Raw genomic sequence first — 26,129 nt, 5'->3', positions numbered from 1 at the left:
GATTTCTTGGAATAACTGATAATGCATCAATTGGCAGGCCTGTCTTTTTACGTCAGGACTTCACCGCCACTGACAGGACTATCTAAGAAGACTAAACTCTATAGATTTTAAGATGAAACAATCTACATGAAATGCTTATACTGCCCGGGATGTATAACAGCAAGGATTCTGAAGAAGGGATTTTTAAGCACTTTACAGAGAGTTGTAAAAATGGAATTTTTATAAAGTCTTTAATGGAGCCTGATAGTACATTGAAACCAGCAGTTTATTTTGTATTAGCCATTTATTAATGCTTAGACCAGGGGTCCTCAAACTAAGGCCCGGGGGCCAGATACGGCCCTCCAAGGTCATTTACCCGGCCCTCGCTCAGGGTCAACCTAAGTCTAAAAGTACTTGAAAGCACACAACAACAACAACCCTATCTCATTAGCCAAAACAGGCCCACACTTCCTACTGAAATACTAATAAGTTTATATTTGTTAAAATTCTTCTTCATTTTAATTATTGTATTGCATTTAAGTGTTTTTTGCATCACAAATAAGATATGTGCAGTGTGCATAGGAATTCATTCATGTTTTTTTTTTTCAAATTATAATCCGGCCCTCCAACAGTTTGAGGGACTGTGACCTGGCCCTCTGTTTAAAAAGTTATAAAAATGTATTAAAAAGCATTTATTTAATAATACAGTGCCAGATAGACTCTAGTTTGGAAGTTGCAATCTCATCTTCATGGGCAATACATCCTATACTCACCATGATTTCAATTTTGGCTGTGTTTATGATGTTCTTTTGCTTCTGGTAGGTATTGTGAGGTAAACTGGTAGGTATTGTGGGGTATTACAGGGGTAAACTGGGTTTAATTGTGTTTTTCTTGCATGGCAGGGGGTTGGACTAAATGGCCGATGTAGTCTCTTCCAACTCTATTATTGTCTAGTTTAGCCCAGCATTTAAAAAGTGGGGTATATACTGGACTTTGGCATAAACTCAAGAGCAACAATTCAGTTTTGGGGGAGTATGGAGAGCTCCACTGTCATCACAGGGTATTACCACAATCTCTTCCTTCCTTCACCCATCAATGCAAAGAAGACAGGATGACTCTCTGGGAACCACCACAGTTCCCAGAGAGCCGTAAAGTCCTGTGTGAGTGCAAGGCCATGGCAGGTGCCCTGTTCCTCCTCCATTCCAATTGTGCTCCATTCCAATTGTGAAAAGGGATATAAGAAACAGGGATATAAGAAAAGGGATATAAGAAAAAGGGATATAAGAAACAGTAAGACTACTGTAGAATGTAACAGTGTGCTTTGCTAATTCAGCATGGATTGGTTGCAATATTCAGGTGCTCACAAAGAACTCTATGACCACCTGGGAGTGACTATGTTGACATGAACAGTAAGTTGACAGTCCAGCAAGACCTATTGCCGACTGTGACTCACCATGATAGAATCATTCAGTTGGAAGAGACCTTGTGGGCCATCCAGTCCAACGCCCTGCCAAGAAGCAGGAAAATCACATTCAAAGCACCCCGACAGATGGCTATCCAGCCTCTGTTTAAAAGTCTCTAAAGAAGGAGCCTCCACTACACCCTGGGGCAGAGAGTTCCCCTGCTGAACAACTCTTACAGTCAGGAAGTTCTTCCTAATGCTCAGGTGGAATCTCCTTTTCTGTAGTTTGAAGCCATTGTTCAAGAATGTGCATGAAACCATCTACAGGGCCTGTTCTACTCTGAACTGGCATCGCACTAACTGGCCAGTGAGATGAAGTGAAAGTTTCCACTCCAAACAAGGAACTAAACTTAGATTATATAGGATTCTTACAGAAATATATAGATGCAATAATTGAGCAATAAAAGACTATGACATACACACAAACTTGCCAATAGGGAACAAGCATCATTTCCAGACAAAGGACATTTTCTCATCAGCCTTATAGAATGGAGACTATCATCTACCAATCATCTGAGGTGCTCCTGCAGAAATCTGTGAAATGTAGTTCAGGGTGGTGCATTTGGAATTCTCATCTAGAGAGACCCTTGGTTTCCCTAAACTACATTTCCCAAAATTCTGCAGGAACAGATTGGAAGTTTGGCCTCCATTCTATAACACTGGTGGGAAAATGAAATAATTATGTCACATTATACTTTATATCTTATTTCAGTGTTGCAACTGTTGTTGTCATATCAGCAGATCATGTTAAAGTATTTGGGAACATGTTTTGTATGTGTTTAACTTAACTTAAAAATCACTAGGAACCTTCAACAGCACGAATTTACCTTATTTAGGCATGGTCACTTTCTTGTTTTCTTTCTTCAATGAGCAATGACGAACTTCTTATGAAGCCCTCACATTGCAAGTGACAGCTTTTGGGGGTCATGGTGCAAACTAGGCCTGGGCGGTTTCGTTCGTTAATTTTGTAATTCGTTAATTATTCGTTATTTTTGGCAATTACGAATCGATTACAAAACACATTTTCAAACCCGGAAGGGTTTAAAAATAATGAAACGGCATCCCCCATACTTTTAATGAGCTTCCGCCCGTTTCGGAAATGGGATGGAGGATGCTGGTGCCCTGGGAGGCTGGAGCCAATCAGCAAGCAAGCAGTGCACCGTGGGAGTGTCTGATTGGCCGGCAAGGCCTTTAAAAGCGGCTCCGCGTGGCCGCGGAGCTCATTTGTTGCGCGAGGAAGGAGAGAGGTCCGGGAGGGCTGCTTGCTTTGGGTTGCTTGGCTTGGCTTGGTTAGGAAAAAGACTTGCATTGGGTTGGCTTCGTTGGAAAAGACTCTTCTGTGTGTGCTCTCGATTGCCCTGTCTTTTGGCTGTGTTAACTCTACATCAGGGCCAGTTTTTGGTTAATTTTCCATTTCTGAATATTTTTTAAAAATACCTGTGTTTTATTCTTTAAAAAATACAAAAAATATTCCAAAAAAAGAAAAGAGTCTCCTGTTGGTGTGTGCTCTCGATTGCCCTGTCTCCTGCCTGTGTTAGCTCTACATCAGGGCCAGTTTTTGGTTAATTTTCCATTTTTGAATATTTTCTAAAAATACCTGTGTTTTATTCTTAAAAAAATACAAAAAATATTCCAAAAAAAGAAAAGAGTCTCCTGTTGGTGTGTGCTCTCGATTGCCCTGTCTCCTGCCTGTGTTAGCTCTACATCAGGGCCAGTTTTTGGTTAATTTTCCATTTTTGAATATTTTCTAAAAATACCTGTGTTTTATTCTTAAAAAAATACAAAAAATATTCCAAAAAAAGAAAAGAGTCTCCTGTTGGTTTGTGCTCTTGATTGCCCTGTCTCCTGCCTGTGTTAGCTCTACATCAGGGCCAGTTTTTGGTTAATTTTCCATTTTTGAATATTTTCTAAAAATACCTGTGTTTTATTCTTAAAAAAATACAAAAAATATTCCAAAAAAAGAAAAGAGTCTCCTGTTGGTTTGTGCTCTCGATTGCCCTGTCTCCTGCCTGTGTTAGCTCTACATCAGGGCCAGTTTTTGGTTAATTTTCCATTTCTGAATATTTTCTAAAAATACCTGTCTTTTATTCTTAAAAAAATACAAAAATATTCTAAAAAAATAAAAGAGTCTTCGGTGGCTGTGTGTGCGTTTGTCATTTGTGTAGTTCCAACCAGTGCGGTCCTTTTGCTCATTATTTGTGTAGTTCCAACCAGTGTGATGAAACGCTTCCTTCCCGGCTTTGCTACTCGCAAGGGCCAAGTGCTATCGCGAATACCGAAGAAAGGCAGGGGACTGAAGATGAACACATTGACAAGAAGGGAACATTCATCCAACGAGATGGTTATTGAAACACCCACAGATGCTTCAACCAGCTGTGAGATGGCAGAACCTTCTTCTTCGTCAGTTCAAAAGACTCTACGTTCAGATCCTGATGTCCTTCCAACTACCTCTGATACTACTTGTTATGAAGAGGAGGGCGAGGAGGCGGACGTGTCAGAGGAATGGGAGGAAGACAAGATGAAATGTGCTTCCACCACAGGAATTAGTGATCAAGACGAGGACTGCATGTTGATGCAGGGCGAGCTACAGAAACAACCAACAATTATACTCCCTTCCACAAACACCGACAGTCCAAACACGAGCATGAGTACATCTGAAGTGCCTAGTAGGGGTAGGCCGAGATCGCTCCTATGGGATCATTACGACGTCCATAATGAGAGGGCCACTTTGGCAGTTTGCAGGCATTGCGGTGTGAGCGTCAGCAGAGGAAAAGATATGAGGCATCTTGCCACAACAGGGCTAAGGATGCACATTAAGATACACCACCCAAATGTGAAGTTGGTCCTTCTTACTTAACTTGCAATACTGCTACAGAAATTAGTATGTATATGCAATACTTCCCAGATAATTTTCAGAGTTTTTTCAAAGTGCAATTTCTGTTACTTTTTGTTACTTTTTCTTTATTTATTTCTTATATTTACTTTCTAAGTTTTTATAATAACATTATTTTTATATATTAATAATTTATAATTTAATTTTATATATTATTTTTATTATTATTTATAATTATATTTTATAAATATTTTATAAATTTAATTATATTTTATTTAAATATTTATATTATTATTTATTTCATTTATATAATAATATATTATTATATTATATTATATTATATTATATTATATTGTATTGTATATATATAATTTTATATTATTTATTATTATTATTATTATTTATTATTTATTATTATTTATATTTTATTTATTTAAATTTTATTATTATATTATTGTTTATTTCATTATATTATTAAATTGACTCAGTTTTGGCTACTTTATCTTATTACTTTTTTATTTAATATCTTAATATCTTGTTCTATTTGATTATTTTATTTGATTTATTTTATGAAATGATTTTGTTTATAGAGCATTTAGCATTGCGCAATCGTTAAAATCGCATTTTAACGAATCGATTCGTTATTATTTTAATAGCGAATCGATTCGTATTTGATAACGAAGTTTCGGAAGTCGTTTTGCGCATGCGCAAATCGCGTTCGCCATCTTAACGAATCGATTCGTTTTAACCTTAACGAATCGACCCCCGCACCAATAACGAAGCTTCGGAAGTGATTTTGCGCATGCGCGGGGGTCCGCCATCTTAACGAATCGATTCGTAAATATTTACGAAATTTCGTAAATACCGAACTTTTTTTTGGGAAAATTTTGTAATTATTTTAAATATCGAAACAAAAAAACACCCCAATTACAAATCGATTTTAGAAACAAATTTTTGCGTTGTTACCCAGGCCTAGTGCAAACCTATGATCATTGGGGGTATCACTAATGCAATGGGAGGATACATATGTAAAATGTTCTGAAACAGAATAATTTATTTTATTGATTAATTTATCCATTGTTGCCCTCTGAACAAATAACTTGTAATGTGAGACCTTCATAAGAAGTTCATCATTGCTCACTGAAGAAAGAAAATAAGAAAGTGACCGTGCCTAAATGAGTTTTCTGAAGATGTTGCTTGAATACCCGGAGAGCCCCAGCAGCTGGCATCATGACCCTATGGAAACAGTCATTGTTCCAAAAAAGAGGGGGGAAAGGGGTGTGTGTGGAGGGTGGGTTAGATGGAATATTCAGTAATCAGGTCAAAGTATTCTCATGGATGTAAGTATGTATGTATATGTATCTGTATTAACAACAACAACAACAACAAATCTTATTTACTTCTTGGCACTCAAGGAGGGTTACAACATAGCTAAAAGCACATAATCATCTTATAAAATACATGTATTAAAACATATTTCTACAAAATTCATACATAAATTAAAACAAATCTATATTTAAATAAAATATATCTATATGTTCTTGCAAATTTAAATGTGATACCTTCACCTCTCCTGAATGGGATATTTAAGGAGATATACTAAAAGATTGATCTTGTGATTCAGAGGAAATTGAAATAGTAACTCTTGCAGTTTTTCTTCAGCTTTTATCAAGATATTTATAATGAGATCATTAACTCACTGACTACTTTGTATCTAGGAAGATCTCTTGAATTTTAAGTTTCTTTTTGGCTGTCTGATATGAAAGAGCTCCCTTTTTTTTTGCTCAGAGCAATGAGTATGTAATCTATATTTAATTGGAGCATATTTATTTCTTTATTGGGATTTATGATATGTTCATGGATATTATGCAAGCCATTTACTGTTTTTGATATATTTCATTTGCTGAATTCTATTGTGAGTTTTGTGATAAGAGTGTTAATCAATCCCGCGCCTCTATGCAAAAGGCCCATGCCAAAGACAGGTGAGTGTTCAGATATATTGGGATCTGCAAAAGTAGGCAGAAGGAATACAGTGTATATACTTGTGTATATGTTTTTTTATCATGTCAGAAGTAACTTGAGAAACTGCAAGTCACTTCTGGTATGAGAAAATTGGCCATCTGCAGAGACAGTGCCCAGGGGACACCCGGATGTGTTACCATCCTGTGGGAGGCTTCTCTCATGCCCCCACATGGGAAGCTGGAGCTGACAGACAGAAGCTCACCTTGCCTCATAGATTCAAACTGCTGACCTTCAGGTCAGCAGTTCAGCCTGCAAAAGGGTTTAACCCAAACCCACCACTGTGGCTCCTCTGTGTATAAGTTTATTGAATGTATAAATTGAGGGCAGGTTTGGGGACCAAAATTATGGATTTTAATATGACCCATGAATAATCTGAGGGTCATTCTACATGGAGAAAAATACAAGTGGTGCTTCAGGGGGCCAGCCACATCTGGCCTGCTATTTTCTGACCTAGGCATTTAAAAAAGGCCTTTTGCCATTCTATTCAGAGGGGATGATTCCTTTTTTTCCTAATCAAAGTTAAAGTACAGTATAAACTCATATTAAAAAAGAAACTTTCCTCTTTTCTGAGTAGAGTGATGAAAACCAAGAATCCATTCTAGGAGAACCTAAAAAAAGTGCTGACTCCCTCTACTTTCTTGGCACTCCTTTGAAGCTACTGACGAACTGCTGGTGGTGCCATTTTTCCACCCAGGCATTCACAAAGGCCAGAAGTGACATTGCAGCAGAGAGAATAAAAGACGATCAGTGCTTATTGAGGTTCTCCTGGGACAGACTAAGCTCACCACTTGAGTCAGAGAAGGGATGTTTCCTTTTCCTGATAAGAGTTAAGGTAGGGTACTTACATTGATGTGTGGACATGTTCATCCAGTTTTATGGGTTGATTTCTTTGAATTAAATTTCTTGACTTATACATGAGTATACACAGTAATTGAAAACCACTTTCTGATTTTTCCTGTACCATGTCACCCTGTCGATTGGGTTTTGCACTTCCAAACTCTAAGCATAGCCTGTTATATATTAATATTTTCTCTGAGGCTATAACTTTCAACACACTTATTAACAACGGAGTCCTGTTGAATTTATTAGGACATCCTACTGAGTGAAAATGGATCGCATCAGACTGTACATCTCAATAACGGTGCCTAACAAAATGATCTCCAGCAAAGGATCACCGCCTTGTCGGGGCGCTGGAGCTTGAGCACCTCAATGATGTCATGAGCGAAACCGTGAAGGGCCACCCAAGACGGGACGGTTGTGGCAGAGAGGTCAGACCAAGCGTGATCCCTGGGGAAGGCAATGGCAAACCACTCCAGTATCCTTGCCAAGAAAACTAAATGGACCAGTACAACCAGAGATATGTCGGTATGCCATTGGAAGATGGGACTCCCAGGTCGGAAGATGGCCAAAGTGCTACTGGGGAGGAGCAGAGGATAAGTTCAACTAGCCCCAGATGTGATGACGCAGCTAGCTCAAAGCCGAAAGGAAGGCTAGCGGCCGACGGTACTGGAGGTGAACGACGAATCCGATGCTCTAAAGATCAACACACCATAGGAACCTGGAATGTAAGATCTATGAGCCAGGGCAAATTGGATGTTGTTATTGGTGAGATGTCAAGACTAAAGATAGACATTCTGGGGGTCAGCGAACTGAAATGGACTGGAATGGGCCACTTCACATCAGATGACCACCAGATCTACTACTGCGGACAAGAGGAACATCGAAGAAATGGAGTAGCCTTCATAATTAATAAGAAATTCGCCAAAGCGGTACTTGGATACAACCCAAAAAATGACAGAATGATCTCAATTCGAGTGCAAGGAAAGCCTTTCAACATTACAGTAATCCAAATATATGCCCCAACCACAGCTGCTGAAGAAGCAGAAGTAGATCAGTACTATGAGGATCTGCAGGACCTACTGGATAATACACCAAAAAGAGACATTATTTTCATTACAGGAGACTGGAATGCCAAGGTGGGAAGTCAAATGACAACAGGGATCACAGGCAAGCATGGTCTGGGAGAACAAAATGAAGCGGGACGTAGGCTGATAGAATTTTGCCAGGAAAACTCGCTGTGTATAACGAATACTCTCTTCCAACAACCTAAAAGACGGCTTTACACATGGACCTCACCAGATGGTCAACACCGAAATCAGATTGACTACATCCTTTGCAGCCAAAGGTGGCGGACATCCATCCAGTCGGTGAAAACAAGACCTGGGGCTGACTGTAGCTCAGATCACGAACTTCTTATTGCCCAATTTAGAATAAAACTAAAGAGATCAGGGAAAATACACAGACCAGTTAGATATGATCTCACTAACATTCCTAGCGAATATACAGTGGAAGTGAAGAACAGATTTGAAGGACTAGATTTAGTAAACAGAGTCCCAGAAGAACTATGGACAGAAGTCCGAGACATTGTTCAGGAGGCGGCAACAAAGTACGTCCCAAAGAAAAAGAAAACCAAGAAGGCAAAATGGTTGTCTGCTGAGACACTGGAAGTAGCCCAAGAAAGGAGGAAAGCAAAAGGAAACAGTGAAAAGGGGAGATATGCCCAGTTAAATGCGCAATTCCAGAGGTTAGCCAGAAGAGATAAGGAACTATTTTTAAATAAGCAATGCATGGAAGTGGAGGAAGATAACAGAATAGGAAGGACAAGAGACCTCTTCCAGAAAATTAGAAACATTGGAGGTAAATTTCAGGCAAAAATTGGTATGATAAGAAACAAGGATGGCAGGGACCTAACAGAAGCTGAAGAGATCAAGAGAAGGTGGCGAGACTATACAGAAGATCTGTATAGGAAGGATAATAATATTGAGGATAGTTATGACGGTGTGGTGAATGAATTAGAACCAGACATCCTGAGGAGTGAGGTTGAATGGGCCTTAAGAAGCATTGCTAACAACAAGGCAGCAGGAGACGACGGGATCCCAGCTGAACTGTTTAAAATCTTAAAAGATGATGCTGTCAAGGTGATGCATGCCATTTGCCAGCAAATATGGAAAACACAAGAATGGCCATCAGACTGGAAAAAATCAACTTATATCCCCATACCAAAAAAGGGAAATGCGAAAGACTGCTCAAACTTCCGTACAGTGGCCCTTATTTCTCATGCCAGTAAGGTAATGCTCAAGATCCTGCAAGGAAGACTCCAGCAATACATGGAGCGAGAGTTGCCAGATGTTCAAGCTGGGTTTAGAAAAGGCAGAGGAACGAGAGACCAGATTGCCAATATCTGCTGGATAATGGAGAAAGGCAGGGAGTTTCAGAAAAACATCTACTTCTGCTTCATTGACTATTCTAAAGCCTTTGACTGTGTGGATCATAATAAATTGTGGCAAGTTCTTGGTGGGATGGGCATACCAAGCCACCTTGTCTCTCTTCTGAGGAATCTATACAAGGACCAAGTAGCAACAGTCAGAACTGACCACGGAACAACAGACTGGTTCAAGATTGGGAAAGGCGTCCGGCAAGGCTGCATCCTCTCACCCAACCTTTTTAACTTGTATACAGAACACATCATGCGATGTGCGGGGCTGGATGAATGCAAGGCTGGGGTGAAAATTGCTGGAAGAAACATTAATAACCTCAGATATGCAGATGACACCACTCTGATGGCCGAAAGTGAGGAGGAGCTGAGGAGCCTTCTAATCAAGGTGAAAGAAGAAAGCGCAAAAGCCGGGTTGCAGCTAAACGTCAAAAAAACCAAGATTATGGCAACAAGAATGATTGACAACTGGAAAATAGAGGGAGAAACCGTGGAGGCTGTGACAGACTTTGTATTTCTAGGTGCAAAGATTACTGCAGATGCAGACTGTGGCCAGGAAATCAGAAGACGCTTACTTCTTGGGAGGAGAGCAATGTCCAGTCTCGATAAAATAGTGAAGAGTAGAGACATCAGACTGGCAACAAAGATTCGCCTAGTCAAAGCCATGGTATTCCCTGTAGTAACCTACGGATGTGAGAGCTGGACCTTAGGGAAGGCTGAGCGAAGGAAGATCGATGCTTTTGAGCTGTGGTGCTGGAGGAAAGTGCTGAGAGTGCCTTGGACTGCGAGAAGATCCAACCAGTCCATCCTCCAGGAAATAAAGCCCGACTGCTCACTGGAGGGAAAGATACTAGAGACAAAGTTGAAGTACTTTGGCCACATCATGAGGAGACAGGAAAGCCTAGAGAAGACAATTATGCTGGGGAAAGTGGAAGGCAAAAGGAAGAGGGGCCGACCAAGGACAAGATGGATGGATGGCATCCTTGAAGTGACTGGACTGACCTTGAGGGAGCTGGGGGTGGTAACGGCCGACAGGGAGCTCTGGCGCAGGCTGGTCCATGAGGTCACGAAGAGTCGGAGACGACTGAACGTATGAACAACAACAACAACAAAATGATAAAGATGACATCATTCTACTTTGTTAATGAATAATGAGCTACAAATGTAACATTAGTAAAGTAATCACTCACTAAAGAAAATTGTAATTAAATGCTGAAGGTTTGGTATTATTATTGTTAATGACAGAGGGATATATTTGATATTTCTGAGTTATTTTAGGTAATCTATTTTCTAATTAGAAAAGGCAGCATTTGTTTACAGTGCAGCTATCAAATGACTTGATTTGCATTAACAATGGTTAGATTTCTTGAACATTTATAGTACATTATTACTCAATTTCAGCTCTTGCTTCAAAAAGGGAGACAAAGCAACTGTCATACTATTAAACATTTTAGTTGGATGTGAAATGATACTTTAAAGCAGAGCTGGGGGAATGGTAAATTGTATCTAATGTTAGAATCATAGAATAATAGAGTTGGAAGAGACCTCATGGGCCATCCAGTCCAACTGCTTGCCAAAAAGCAGGAGAATTGCCTTCAAAGCGATCCTAGAAGTGCCTTCATGGATGGCACTTTGGCATGGGTGACAATTTATGGGTCTGCTTCCAACAGTCCCATTTTTTATTTCACAGAAAAGACCTAGCTCTACCTTATGATCATGTGGAACAATTTTACTGGTCCCTTCTGAACTTTTTTCTTAAAATTTGTTTACATTTCACCCTTAAGCTAAAATCACTGCCAGGGCAGATTACAACATGTTTTACCATAGAAATTTAGCAGCATTTAAGAAGCACGTGAAAAAAGGGATTGGGAAAGAAATGGGAAAATTATGTTTATAATTATTATGATAGTATGGTAGAAAAATGTGGGGCACTTGACCACAAGCATTCTGGAGAGTTATCTCATTTTTGTCTTCATCTTTCTATGTGGCAGTTGCAGGTACTTTCTGTTTGGAAAAAAGACCCCTGCAAGACCTAGAGCAGAACAGTCCTTTTAAAACCTAGCCTAGGGAGGGAAGGGCTATGTAATAAAATAACTAAATTGAAAGGGGGACATGCAGTATGTGTCTCTCCAATGTCCAGCCAGGATATATGGAGAGTGTTAAGGGTACTGAAAAAAGAATGGTTGAGTAAAAAACATAAGTAAATTATTACTGGATGTCAGGGTTCTAATAAAAATAGATTCCATGGGTTTTAAAGCTAGCTATACCCTCCTGGGCCCCCTGGTGGCACAGCAGGTTAAACCGCTGAGCTGCTGAACTTGCTCACCAAAAGGTTGGTGGTTTGAATCCAGGGAGCAGGTGAGCTCCCACTGTTAGCTCCAGCTTTTGCCAACCTAGCAGTTAAAAAACATGCAAATGTTAGTAGATCAATAGGTACTGCTTCTGTGGGAATGTAATGGTGGTCCATGCAGTTATGCTGGCCACATGACATTGAAGGTATCTATGGACAACGTTGGTTCTTCGGCTTAGAAATGGAGATGAGCACCACTCCTCAGACTCGAACTCAACTAGACTTAATGTCAAGGGGAAACATGTACCTTTTTATATCCTCCTATCCAGTCAATCCCAGGGACTGGATTTGTATTTTTTAAAAATAAATCAAAATATATTTATATTGTTTACTTATCAAGAAGTTCAAGGAAACGTCTTCCCTGGGCAGTTTAGTTCATTGTAGTTCTGCCTATGAGCAGCCCTGTAGAAACACATTTACACGGAATCTAGACTCATCATCTAAACATCCATTGCACTGTCACCTTCCCTGTGTCATCACCACTACTGCTCGTTCCCCAATTCCATCACCCTGGACATTGGTGCGATAGCAGGAAAAGGCAATATATTATGCCTGTGTTGCTGCCATTTCTAGCTGGCCATAGACCTCTAACTAAGCTCCTAACCATCATAGGTGACTCTGCTGATGTCAGAACAAGGCATTCACATGATTAGCAAGAAGAAGAGAAAATCATGAGGATAGCCAATGGTCTGTTTGCAGTGAGTACAGGATTTTTGGTTAATGTAGACAAGCCCCAAGAGAAAATTGGTCTCACCACTTTTGCCAATGGAATCTGACTTCTTGGTAATTTATTTATTTATTTATTTATTTATTTGCGGTATTTGTATACCACCCTTCTCAACTCCAAAGGGGACTCAGAGTGTTTCACAGTAGTGGCAACAATTCAATGTCATTGATAAAATACAGTATAAAAAATCAGTTAACCTTTCCTTAATAAATCATTAAACATTATTAAATACAGCACATAAAATCACATACCACACAAAGGCATAGCTGTTGTTCATGAACATTTTTTCGTCATTGCATTTTCAACTTTCACTTTAACATTAAATATTCCTATGATGGGCCGAACACTTGGTTCCACAGCCAGGTCTTTAACTGTCTCCTAAAGGTCAGGAGGGAGGGAGTTTGGGACTGATTACAAGTCTTTCCATTTTGGGTTGCTGTAAGTTTTTCAGGCTGTATGGCCATGTTCCAGAAGCATTCTCTCCTTATGTTTTGACTGCATCTGTGGCAGGCATCCTCAGAGACTGTGAGGTCTTTCCATTTTCTTTGATAGTTTGGGACTGATTCCAACTCTTTCCATTTTTCTGAAACCCAACAGTGAAATGATGCTGGAAATGATTTCTAAAAGTTAAAAAAAAAATGCGCAGATCCCTCTGTGTGGCAGCATTTCAAATCCCACAGTAACTTTACAGGTTTATTGTGTTAGAACCATTGTGTGGAATATACTCCTGTTTCATTGGAAATGGTCATTCTTGTCTATTTAGCAAGGCTGCCCTTTTTACAATCACAATGCATGCAAAAAGCTTTCATTGGATACTCAGGTGGATGATAACTATTTGTTGAAAAGTGACTTCCAACATTATTGCTGCTTTCATTTGGCTTTTAGACTAATGGTGACAGCAAACATTATTTAAACAGATGGTTCAAACAAAAAGGAAACATAGTATATGACATATATTTGCCATTTAATAATGCCCCCTCTCAGGCATTTAGAAGAAAAAAGGAGGAACTGGCTGTCACATTCAACAGCTTCTAGAAGAGAAACAATTAAGTTTGAGCAAAAGGTTAGCCTTCTAATTTTAGATAAATTTGTGGGTGTGCATTGTGAGGGAAGCTGAGATAGCTCACGTCTCCTTGCCTCCTACACAAAACGATTCTGGACAAAGAACAAATATGGAGTGAAAAATCTAAATAAGGAGTTGGGGATGTCTGGAGAGGTTGTGTTGCCATGGAAATAGACTTTTCCGCCCCAGTTAAAGTCAGGATGACCAAAGTCACCACTGAACTCCTGGAAAAAAGGAACAATTGGTTGGCCAAATGTACATTTTGGCAATGCAGTTGATCTGCTAAATGTACACTTTGGTATTAAATAATTAAAATTGAGATAATGATATAACAAAGTCATAATGATATAACAATATCAGTAAGAGTAAATGTTTCTGCAAGATATACAATCAAAATTATCCCCAACCCCCAAATCCCTTTTTGATCATTAAAATAAAATTGGAAAGTACAGTACTATATGGGATGTCATTTTAAAAAGTGAACTTAATGTTACTCTCCATAAGAGAGCTTTCCTGCCATCTTTTCTGACAAGACATTTGATTCTTAAGGGCACCAGAGTTATTAAATAAACTTTTATTCTTTTTTCCTAATGCAAGCATGTGGCAATTTGAAAAGGATGAAAAGATTTTTAAAAAATCTAGAACGAAATGAAAAAGGAAGAGAATCTGAAGGGAGGGATAGGAGCATTCAGGGAATATGAGAAAGGATAAGGAGGAAGGGATAGAGTGGGGTACACGTCTAGGAGACAAGGGGTTGGGAGCATTAAATATGTCTATAATAACAATTTTCTGATGTTAGACTTAACTATTCGCCATCACTTGTCCTGATGTCAGACAGGGATAATGGAATCCCATCGTTCTTACATCCTAGGTTAGTTTCCTCTTCTTGCTCCTTTCCAAGTCCAACACAGTTTAAATAGGTTCTTGGTTAAATGCAATGGTTCTTATTCAACTCAGAATACTCTATTTGGTCTTGGTATTCCATGATTGGTCAGCAATGGTACCGAAGGGCAGCAAGGTGTTGTTCGGGACAGTCACCTTTTTTCCTTGGATTTTCAAGGTTGATTTTATTCTACTCTCCCTGTTATCCAATTTGATTTGTGCATACAGATGTACAGTAAAATATTCTATCTATTCCAATGGTACCAACTGCTAGGAAATTATATGTCTCAGCGGATTACTGTTCGCAACTATGCATGATGATCCCTACATATATATACACTTGTGGAAATAGTTAATGATAGTTGGTGGTCAGGGCCAAAGTAAAGCTTTTTCCCCACTGGGGCACAACAGGAAACAGTCCCCAAAGTCCTGCCATCACAGCACATAATATCTTAGGCAATCACACCTATTTGGATAACTGGGACAGAACGTTTCAGCCTTTCTAGACCAGTTTCCTGGCAAGAAGAATTCAATCACAATGAATCAAATAACTTAAAAAATTCTGCAATGCCATAGAACACACAGAATTTGCTCCTTCAAGTGGAATTTTTATCTTGGCCAATTATAATCTCAGCCCCATTGGTAATGATAGGGTTTCCACACAGTAGAATAAAATCAGAAAGGAAATCATTCCCCAAATGGAAAATAATTTAGCACAGATCTACTAACATTCAGTGATATCAAGACAAACATAATTTTAATTCTCCTGTTCTACCCCTGAGAAAGCTGATGATATAACATTCATTCCACTTAGTGTATCATAAATAGAATTAATGTCTACCAGTATGCTCATGTTAAAATATGGAAACAATAGGAATTCAAGGAAATTAAGTCACATAAAAAAGTATTTGGACAACAAATGTTTAATAATACAATCAAAAAAGTTCAGAGAAATGGGGTGTGGAAGGCATGCTATCAACAACAATAAAGGAATGATAACAGGTATTATAAATGTATATATAGTCTGGACATGCTCTTTCATGTATCCTTGGGATTAAGCAGTCTCTGAGAACTTTATTACCTGTACTGGCTTCCGACAGATTGAGGATGAAATGCTACCTAAGCCAAAATTACAGATAGTTCAAGAATCTACAGCCATTAGTAGTGATTTATAAATGTATTCATTTATTCATTTTAATATATGTATTTATTTATTATTATCATAATGTAATCCTAATAAATAATGAAGTTACACGTAACAGCAACAAAAACAAATTCTTTGCTTATTTTCAAAGGGCAATAAGGTTAATGATTAGCCAATGTTTTTTCTTTTGTATTTCCTTAGCTATTAGGGATGTGAATCATCAGATTTCTCATTTTATTTCAAGCCCTGTTTCAGACTGAGTCACCAATTTTTTTTGTAATTATGTCCTCCTAAAGCATTACAGGATTCTTTCTTACTGCCCACTCCTGTCAACGTTTAACAATAGAATTGAACAAATGCACACTGTTCTAATTTAGCATTGTTAGCTGGCATCTTGATGGTTTGGTGTATGACATCTTCTTTGACTTGTGGTGCTGTTCAAACTTGATATCTATCTATCTATCAATCTATGGGAGAAAAAACCCAGATATAAGATAAGACAGAACTCTGCGGTGTTTCAGAGGTAGCTGCAAAAATAAAACTCATTTTTAAATTATTTTTAATTTTTTAAATTTACTTTATTTATTCCCTTACTCTTCCTGTCCCATTCTCTATGTAGATCATCAACCAAAGCAACCAAAGCTGTCTCTGTCTTAAAGCATAGATTAGGGCAGCAATGTTGCATTTGAGCCTATGTTAAATTACCTTGGCATAGAGGAGGTGCTTGGGCTTTTCAAAGCTCCATCCCTGCTTAGGACTTTCCCCTCTCATCCTGCTTTCCCTTGTCTCACATCAAATTAGCTGGCCACTCTTAAGGGCTCAATTGATTCAATGGGTCTATGTACCAAATACTCGTGTATAAGTCAACCTTATGCATGCAGGGTCTGGGGATAAAACAGTGGATTTTTATATGACCTGTAGAGAAATGCTGTTGGTGGTGCTCTGGTTGTGGTTTTCCTGCATGGCAGGGGGTTGGACTGGATGGCCCATGTGGTCTTTTCCAATTCTATGAATCTATGTGTAAAGGCTTCCTCTTTGTTGTCTGATATTCTATTCTATCTAGTATGCTGTCACCATCTGTGAGGTACTAGGCTATGGTGCCACTAATTAATAAGGGTTCCCTATTTAGTTTATTAATGGATTCCCTTATTTTCAAATAGATTCACTGCTACAACTCTGTAGTGTTTCTTTTGGTGTGTAGCGAGGTTTTTTTTCCTTGAAATAGTACACTGAGACTTGAGTTACTAAAACAAGAACAAGTTTATTTGGAGCATCGAAGGGTCTTAATGGTTTCAGAGTTCTCTTCTTTTGAGGTATAAAGCTTCATGAGTTACAGTTTCAACAAATCTTAATATAACTTTAGGATGTCTTTTACTTCACCAACTAGTTCTTTAGTGGTTACACTACTAAATATGTTTCCTTATTTGACAGATTCACTAAGGTCAGCTAATGCCCTTGTCTCCCTTCAGCTTCCTGCTGAAGTAAAGATTCCCAGTGGGATTTCTTCTCCTATTAGCTCACAGCTAAACCACAAACCTAAATAAGACCCCTTGATTTATTTAAATCACTCAGGCTAAAAGCTTTCCTTTAGTTTGGTTCACCACATGTTTGAACCACCTTCCCTTTAGCTCGATGACCAAAGAACTGAAGCCTCAAAATGTCTGCTTCTGGGAAGTGCAGTTGGCTCCACCCCTTTCTGCATGGCAACCTAACAGAGTGCTGAGCTTGGTCCCATCCCCCTAGTTCTGCCATTTCTGAATGGTTGTAGCTTCATCTAGAGCTTCACATCCATCTGCAGTTCTGCCACATCCATCTGTAGTTCTGCCATTTCTAAATGGTTAACAATTTATGTACCTCCATAACTGTCTTTTACCTCCTGAGCACATACATATAATAATATTCAACCATCTAAGCATACACACACACATACACATACACACACATACACATAATCATATTTAACTGTAGAGACACATATACATAACTACGCTTAACTTACAGTTAAAAATCAATGCTTCATCACACTATGATTCTAAGTCAACACTCATTCTTTGGAGGACTGCCTCATGGTGGGGACAGATGCCCCTGCTCACCACTATTTTCCTGCCTGGGCATTCCAAAGAGCCAGAAGCTTCACCACAGTGGGAAGGGTAGAGGATGCTAAGCTATCATCTTTTGCAACTCTACTCAAATAAGTGGATGGTTCCTTTTAAAAAATAAATAAAAGTGAAGGTATAGAACATATACTGACTCATGGATAAGTCAACTCACATTTTTGGATCACATTTTTGACTAAAATTTCTAGACTTCTAGACTTCTTGTAACTACATCTAGAGCTTCACAACTACAGATGGATGCATACATGAGTATACACAGTAATTAGAACTAACAGTTGGATTTAGTGGATGCTGAAGCTACATCTGTAGTGAAAGACAGGACATGCAGATCAGGATACAGGATCTGCCAGGAGCCTGCCTTTGATGGCTAACTGTTCTCATCCATCTGTAGTTGTGAAGCTCTAGATGTAGCTACAAGAAAGAAAGAGAGGTGTCACCCCTTACTTTCAAGCAGGACAACATCCATCAGTTTGAGACTGGAAACATGCCTGGTCAATTGAGGTAGGCTTCCCACACCTCATTTCCTCTGATTTTTTGAGTGTTAAATTAATAAAAGTGCCTTAACTCATTCACACATCTCACCTCTTCATTTCCTGCTCTGACAACAACATAGCACTAGGTAAATGAAACAAAAAGGAGGAAATAATAAGATCTGGTGGTGGACAAAAGCCTTAATGATTGCTCATTAATTGTTCAATGCATTTCAAAGTTAATGACTGCTTCTTCAGATGAAAAAACCTATTACTATATGCAATATGCAGCTTTACTACTCTTCCAGCGAAAAAAGTAAAAAAGTTCTCAAACTAGTTTGAAAAAATATTACTGGTAGAAATATAAACTGGTCATATAGTTGAGATACATTACAATGTATATGGCTACATTTGTATGAGTAAGTAAAGTCCAAGGTTAAGAAAGGCTGAAATCCTGCATGCATCATTTTGAAAGGAAATTTAAAAAATGACATTAAGATATCTTTATGATGACACAAAAACAACAATAATGTGTAATTATGTAGGTTTTTCTGAACTCTTTGGTAGGATCTGTGGTTGTGAGTCTTCAAGGTGATTCCAACTTTTTGGTGACATTAAAACAAACATTCCATGTTTTTCCTTTGGATATAGTAGCTCTTAAAGGAGTAGCCATTGCATTCCTTTTAGGCTGAGAGAATGTCACTTTGCCAGTGGGTTTCCATGGTTAAGCAGGGATTTCAACCCTAGATTCGCAAAGTCCAAGTTCAACACTGAAACCACAACATGATGCTGTCTCCAAGAAAAAGTGTGAGGTAGTGACGGAGGAACAGAAAACTTCACATTATGAAGCTAGATATTGTCAGTAATGTAAAGTCAGTCTTGATATAGAGATTGGCAGACTGAGAACTGAATGTTGCTTTTATGCATAAGTAGATCCACTGCATTAATGGAACTTATATAAATGTTGACTTACCAAGATACCACTGATTCAAGGAGTCTACTGGAGTTGGGATTAACAGTCAGATTTATGCCCTATGGGAATTAGTTAATTATTCATTCATTCATTATTTAAGCTTTTAGCAAGTTGTATAATAGAATCTAATTTAGTGCACTATATCATGAAAGTGTAGAACACAAAATTAATTGAAAATATAATAAGAAATATATACCATTTCTTTAGCACATTTCCAGCATTTAACAACCAGTGTTCTATATATGTCATTCCTTTTCAACAGCTCTGCAATGCTGGCTAGTACTATAAGCTTGTAAAAACTAAAAAGCTGAAAGATTAGTGATCTGCAAAAGGCTAACTAAAGAGTATACACACAGCTACTGGAAGCTATTGACTCTGGCAATATAATACTGCATACAGTTACAGCATGCAAACATGAGGCACAATCAGAAAAACCTCTGAATATTCCCCGTATTAACATTTTACTCAGATCTATTCATAGTGAAGAGTGAAACTCAGGTGCTCCTCTGTGACCTAGAAGTGGGGGTAATACACTGTGAAATGATGTGGCATCCTGGTTATGAGATGCCAACTCCATAGCAGAAGTTCTCCTAGAACAGTGGTTCTCACTTTCCTGATGTCACAACCCCTTAATCCAGTTCCTCATGTTGTGGTGACCCCCAACCATAACATTATTTTCATTGCTACTTCATAACTGTATTTTTGCTATTGTTAGGAATAGTAATGTAAATATCTGATATGCAGGATGTAGTTTCATTCACTTTGAATACTGGTATGTGTGTGTGTGTGTGTGTGTGTGTGTGGAGGGGGGTGTTTTTGTCATTTGAGAATTGTAGTTGCTGGGATTTCATCTACAAGCCAAGACCATTTTGAACCCCAGCGACGATGGAATTGGGCCAATCTTGGCACACAAAACTCCCATGACCAACAGAAAATACTGGAAGGGTTTGGTGGTAACTGACCTTGAATTTTGGAGTTGTAGTTCACCTACATCCAGAGAGTACTATGGACATGAACAATGATGGATCTGAACCAAACTTGGCATGAATACTCAATATGCCCAAAGGTGAATACTAGTGGAGTTTGAGGTGAAATTGACCTCAACATTTAGGAGTTGTAGTTGCTGAGATTCACCTACAATCAAAGAGCATTCTGAACCCCACCAATGATAGAATTGGGCCAAATTTCCCACACAGAATCCCCATCACCAACAGAAAATACTGTGTTTTCTGATGGTCTTTGGCGACTCCTTTGACATCCCCTCGTGATCCCCCAGGGGTCCCGACTCCCAAGTTGAGAAACACTGTCCTAGACCCTTTTGAGAGCCAGTTGCTTTAATTCAATCCTTGTGCATCATTTAAAATTATCTTACACTGTAGGCTATATTTCAGAAGAAGGAAATATTTCTTGCCTGAAAAAAAGACCCTAACAAATTCATGGATTCATCATATGCCCACAGGCAATTTGAAAGCATACACACTAACTGGTTTGACTGGTTTTACATTTTTTTAAAAAATAGTCAAATTTTTCAGTATGTTTGAAGTCTGTTTATATTACTTTTATTGATTTAAATAATTTTACACATTTAAACTGATTTTATTGTATGCAGTCCTTAGATCCTTGGATATAAATATTTCATTACTGTTGACCCCATGGATTTCATAGAGGTTTCTTAGACAAAGAATGTGTTGGGTTTTTTTTTTCTAGTTCCGTCCCATGAAATATAGCCTATAACACGTAGTATTCATCGGCAGTCTTTCATCCAACTACTACCAGGGCTGACCCTGCCTGGCTCCTAAGTTCTTGTATTTCTGAAATTTATAGGAAATATGCTGAGTTGCAGCCAACATATTTCCTATAAATTTCACAAACATAGAAGGCTTCTTCCTGAAGATGTTATCAGAAGACAGTAATAGCAATAATGGAAGATATGTTATGAATTATGTGTGAGGCTAAACATGCAGCTCCTTTCATCACTGATATCCCACTGTTAGCCTTTATTAAAGTACTTTAATTGTTTTTAATTTGTCATATGAATCTTTTTAAAGATTTTAATTGTATTTGTTTTACTTGATTGTTATTCATCTTGAGTTTCATTTTGGAGAAAGAAAGGCAGGGAACAAACCATATCATTAAATAAAAACTTGCTGCATTTTTAAAGGTTTGCTCCAAAATTAGTTATAGTTATAAGAGATCCATCACAATCAATAGAATGTAGATGAATCATAATTAACACTACACTTATTTATTTTAATGAGTTTTCACTAAATATCACTAATCTGATTTGGGCCTCATCCTAAGTCTTCTTTTTCTTTGGTTATCATTTGAACAAGATGTTTGGTAGAGAATGGTGGGGGAAGTCATTTTACAGGAACTTTGTAACCTTGATAATATGATTCCAAAGCCACATAATTCGGGCAGGAGGAATGGGATAACTAGAGGGAAAATAAGTAAACAAAGAGCAAGGCTCTCTTGGATTTCTCTTTTCAGAAGTCTGTCTGGAAAATTGTAGTTCTTTTAACGAGATATTTAAGGCTACTATAGCACTAATCTTGTGCATTTGTATAGACTCGCTATCTGTTTCTGTTTGTTTCATTCATATGGCCCCATTTTTGTTTTCAAGTGCGACTGAAAATGGGCACCTTTCTGAATGGGCATTTTCATTTTGCATCTGAAAGAACAAAAAAATTTTGGACCATTGGCAGCAATGGGAGGGCTTCCCAGCCCCCCCCCCCCCACCATTGCCTTGGTTTTAGGGCTAGAGGGGTGAAAATCACCACACATGGAGGGCATATCTACCATGTACAAAGCCAGGTACAGGTACAGATATATAGAGAGATTGGAGGTTTGATAGAGACTGAGATAGAGAGAGATTGAAGGTTTGATAGAGTGATCGTGGTTTTCAAAGGCAGAGAAATTATTCTACTGAAGGCCAACAAATACTTTCCTTTGAAAAATAATTATTTTTTAAAAAATTCAGGAGGCAGAATACCTACAGAGAGAAATGTATCAGAAGTAGAAGTAAGGAATGCAAGTATAGTACTAGAGGAGGGGGTGAAGAAAATGATTTTGGAGGGTTTTACTTTTGGTTGAATTGCTATTACAATTATGTAATTATAATTAATATATTTCACAAGGCTTTTTAAGAATAGGAGAGGAAGGGAGGAGAAAACAAAATCAAGGTGACCCCGAATAAGGCTCTGTGAGCCGCTCAAAGATTTTAAAATATTTTAAAAGTAAAGGGAAGAGAAGAAAAGGAAGAATCTGAGCAGCATGCAAAAAGATGCCCTTCTCCCCAAAGCCTCATGCACACATGCCGGTGCCAAATGGTGATGCCCGGTGCAACCCACCTCCCACTCATTTAAAACTCTCAGTCCCTTTAAATAAAAACTAAAAGAATGAAATAAAAATAAAGGATCCAAAAAGATGTCAGCAGCCAAGCACAAGTAGCCACACTAAGGCAAAAATCAGAGGCTGGCTGGCAGCAAGACAAGCAGACACAGGAGCAAGCTCAATCACCAATAGCTGCATGCCACACAATGAGCGCTTTGGGGTTGGTCGCTCCAATACCCTGAGCAATCTGTGCCCACATCACTACATTTTTCTCCTCTGATTGGGCCAACTGGGCTCAGAGGTAAAGCAACATGGAAATTCTCCCTGGTTCGTGCCATGTGGCCCAAAAAGCAGTTGACCACATGGTTACTATTACTACTTTCCTTTTTGTTTCACTATTATTTTCGTACTGTGTGAGATTGAATCATTTCATGCCATCTGAATGAAACAAACAGAATGAAAATACTAACTAAATTGATGAAATGGTAACCAGGCCCATAGCACATATTTTTATAGACTATGGTAGAATCATTCCATTTTAACCTCTATGCCCCATCTTATAGAATCCCAGTATTTGCAATTTGGCGTGAGATACGTTGAACTCTCTCAGTAGTTTAGGGGAGTGTACTGAAGGATTTCAAGGATTCTGCAGAAAGGAGCAATGATAGCCAAAATGGGATCAAAGCAATTTAATTATCCAGTGTGGATACATCCTATATCACATACATTACAATTTGAAACATTTTGTGATTATTCTCATATTTTCCATTGTTTATATTCAATTATAATCCAAAAGATGAAGAATATTACACCATTTTTGTTTAAACAAATGGTTTCTAGATTATCAAAGCTCCCTCTTGTATGTGTGCAGAGGAGTAGGTAAACAATATTTGGGGGGCTTAAATTCAATGTAAGTTTTGTTATTCAGGTCTTAATTCATTCTGATTGTTTTTCTTGCATATAATAGATCATTTTAGAACACTTTCATAATCAGAGTTCACTCTAGTGTTCCTAACATTGCAGTCAGGTTGCAGCAATCCAGCTGGCATGCATTATAAACAAAGTTGTTAATAGCTTAGCAAACATAATAGCTTCTCGCTGTTTTTCTTTGTCAGTCATTTCAATTAATTTCAACAGAGTAATTTAACAATATAACGCAAGTTATTTCCAACTCATGCTAGCAAAAAAAATGTAAGCCCAGTTAGGTTACAAATGTCTTCCTCCCTCAAATCTATAGAAGAGGGGCAGACATCGAAGAGTATCCAACAAAATCCACAGAGAAAAATGGGGAGATGTGTTTCCAAGTGCTCAGTAGTAGTACATGGTCTTTTTTTCTTTTAGAAAAAACCCAATGTATTTTCAATCTGGAAAGTGGGGTGAGCTCCCACTGTTAGGCACAGCTTCTGCCAACCTAGCAGGTCAAAAACATGCAAATGTGAGTAGATCAATAGGTACCGCCTTAGCAGGAAGGTAATGGTGCTCCATGCAGTCATGCTGGCTACATGAACTTGGAGGTGTCTATGGACAACGTTGGTTCTTCAGCTTAGAAATGGAGCTGAGCACCACTCTTGCCCATTATTCCATAGTACTGAGCTCTAAAGTCATGCCAAAGTGCACTAATTCTAGTGTAGATGCACCCTTACAGAGGTAGAGAAACAACACAGCAATAATTTGTTTACCAAAAGATAATCTTGTTATTTTCTGCCTACAATCAATGGTACCCAATGAATTTCAAACCTTTGCCCCATGTTATAAAACTCTATATTTTTTTCCATCTTCACCATTTCCCAGATTTATTCCAAGTCATCAATTAATTTGGGGGAATTGCTGATTTTATTATCTGGCAATAAGAATAATTGCTGCTACTCAGGGCCGTAGCCAGAAATTTTTTTTGGGGAGGATTGAAAATTTGGGGGGAGGGGGGTTTGAAAATTTCGGGGGGGGGGTTGAAACCTACCTCCTAGCTCACACTGAAATGAAGAGCACAGCAGGGGGCAGAGCAGCCTTCAGTAGCCTGCAGCTCCACCCCTGTCAACCACCTCCACCAAGTCTGGCCTCCTTAATGAGAGCATTCAACACACACACACCCAACTTGGTTGCTTCACTACATCGGCTATTGCTGCAAATAATGACAGTGTGAATAAATTGTCAATATTTGCGTGAGATAGTGCTAACAGTTCTGGAGGGACTCTTAATGTTTTGCATCTCATAGACTTATCATGGGGATTTGGTTAACCAGTTAAAATTCATGAGTAAACCAGGTTTTTTAAAAAAAATCTGAAACATTTCTGTTTGAACCCCTAAAACCACCCCCTCGCTACAGGCCTGCTGCTACTGTCAAAAGACTTCAAGTTAAAACTTGATACTCCAGACTGACAGAGATATCAACACTCCAGACGAAAACATGTACAGGATTAACATCTTCTTTTAAGCGTCTTTCTGTCACATGCTTTGCCTATCAGTCAAATACTGTTAGCTGTCCAATAAATCTACTAAGCATAAATATTCATTGCTGACAGGAAAGGATTTAAAATTTGACTAAAGACATAAAAAAGAAGCATGCAGTTGAATGCCGGTGAATTAGTACAGTTTCTTCAAAACTGTAAATTATTGATTTTGAATGTAGGTATCTTGTTCTACCCATGAAATTACATGCAAGAAAGACTTTTAACAAGTCAGTTTTATTCCTTCACATTTCCTTTTGATTGCTGGATACTTCTGCATTTTGTTGACAGTGGGTATTTTTCTCCCTCTGGTTACTATATTATTTTATTTTATTGCTGTCTGTCCATATCCATGCCTGACAAAAATAAACAAATCTAGTTCCCAGCCCTGCTGAAGACTTAGAAGGCAATTCAGTGCCAACAGAAGATTAGCAGTCATTCAAACTCAATCACATTTATGACAGCTTGATCTGTTTTTTTATGTCTTTCTCTTTTCCAAGGATGCTTTCCCCATTTTATCTGCTCATCTCAGATATCACTTTTGTTTAGAACTTGCAGAGCTTTACAGGATCAAAGCCAAGATAATAAAGCAGTAGTCAATAGCAAGATTGCATTGTTAGGGCACATGCCAGCTATTAAAACATGAAAGAAGCTAAAAGAGGAGGAAACAATCAATTTTCAGGAAAAAATATATTTCAGGAAATGTTTATCTTATCCTGTTTTGCACTACTTCTTGGCAGGCCTTTGACGGTTGATCGCTTTAGTGAAGAATCTTGTACTTTGTTGTCTTTATTAATTTTATTTTTAAATGTCACAATTTCACTTTTAAAAATTCTATATATTTTAAGCTTTATTTATATTTTAAATTTTTGTACAATTGTGGATTTTAGCTGTTTTAACCTTTTAATTCTGCCTTTAGTCAGAGATTGTTTAAAATGTGAGCTATAATAAATATAACAATAGCATCAACAGCAACAACTTGCTAAAGATTTAAATAATGAATGAGTGAAGAATTAAGTAAGTCCTTTTAGGCCAAAATGTTATTGTTACAAGTCC

Source organism: Anolis sagrei, chromosome 4 (genome assembly GCF_037176765.1).
Source record: "Anolis sagrei isolate rAnoSag1 chromosome 4, rAnoSag1.mat, whole genome shotgun sequence".
Classification (NCBI taxonomy): Eukaryota; Metazoa; Chordata; class Lepidosauria; order Squamata; family Dactyloidae; genus Anolis; species Anolis sagrei.
Note: the sequence above shows the minus strand (reverse complement) of the source record.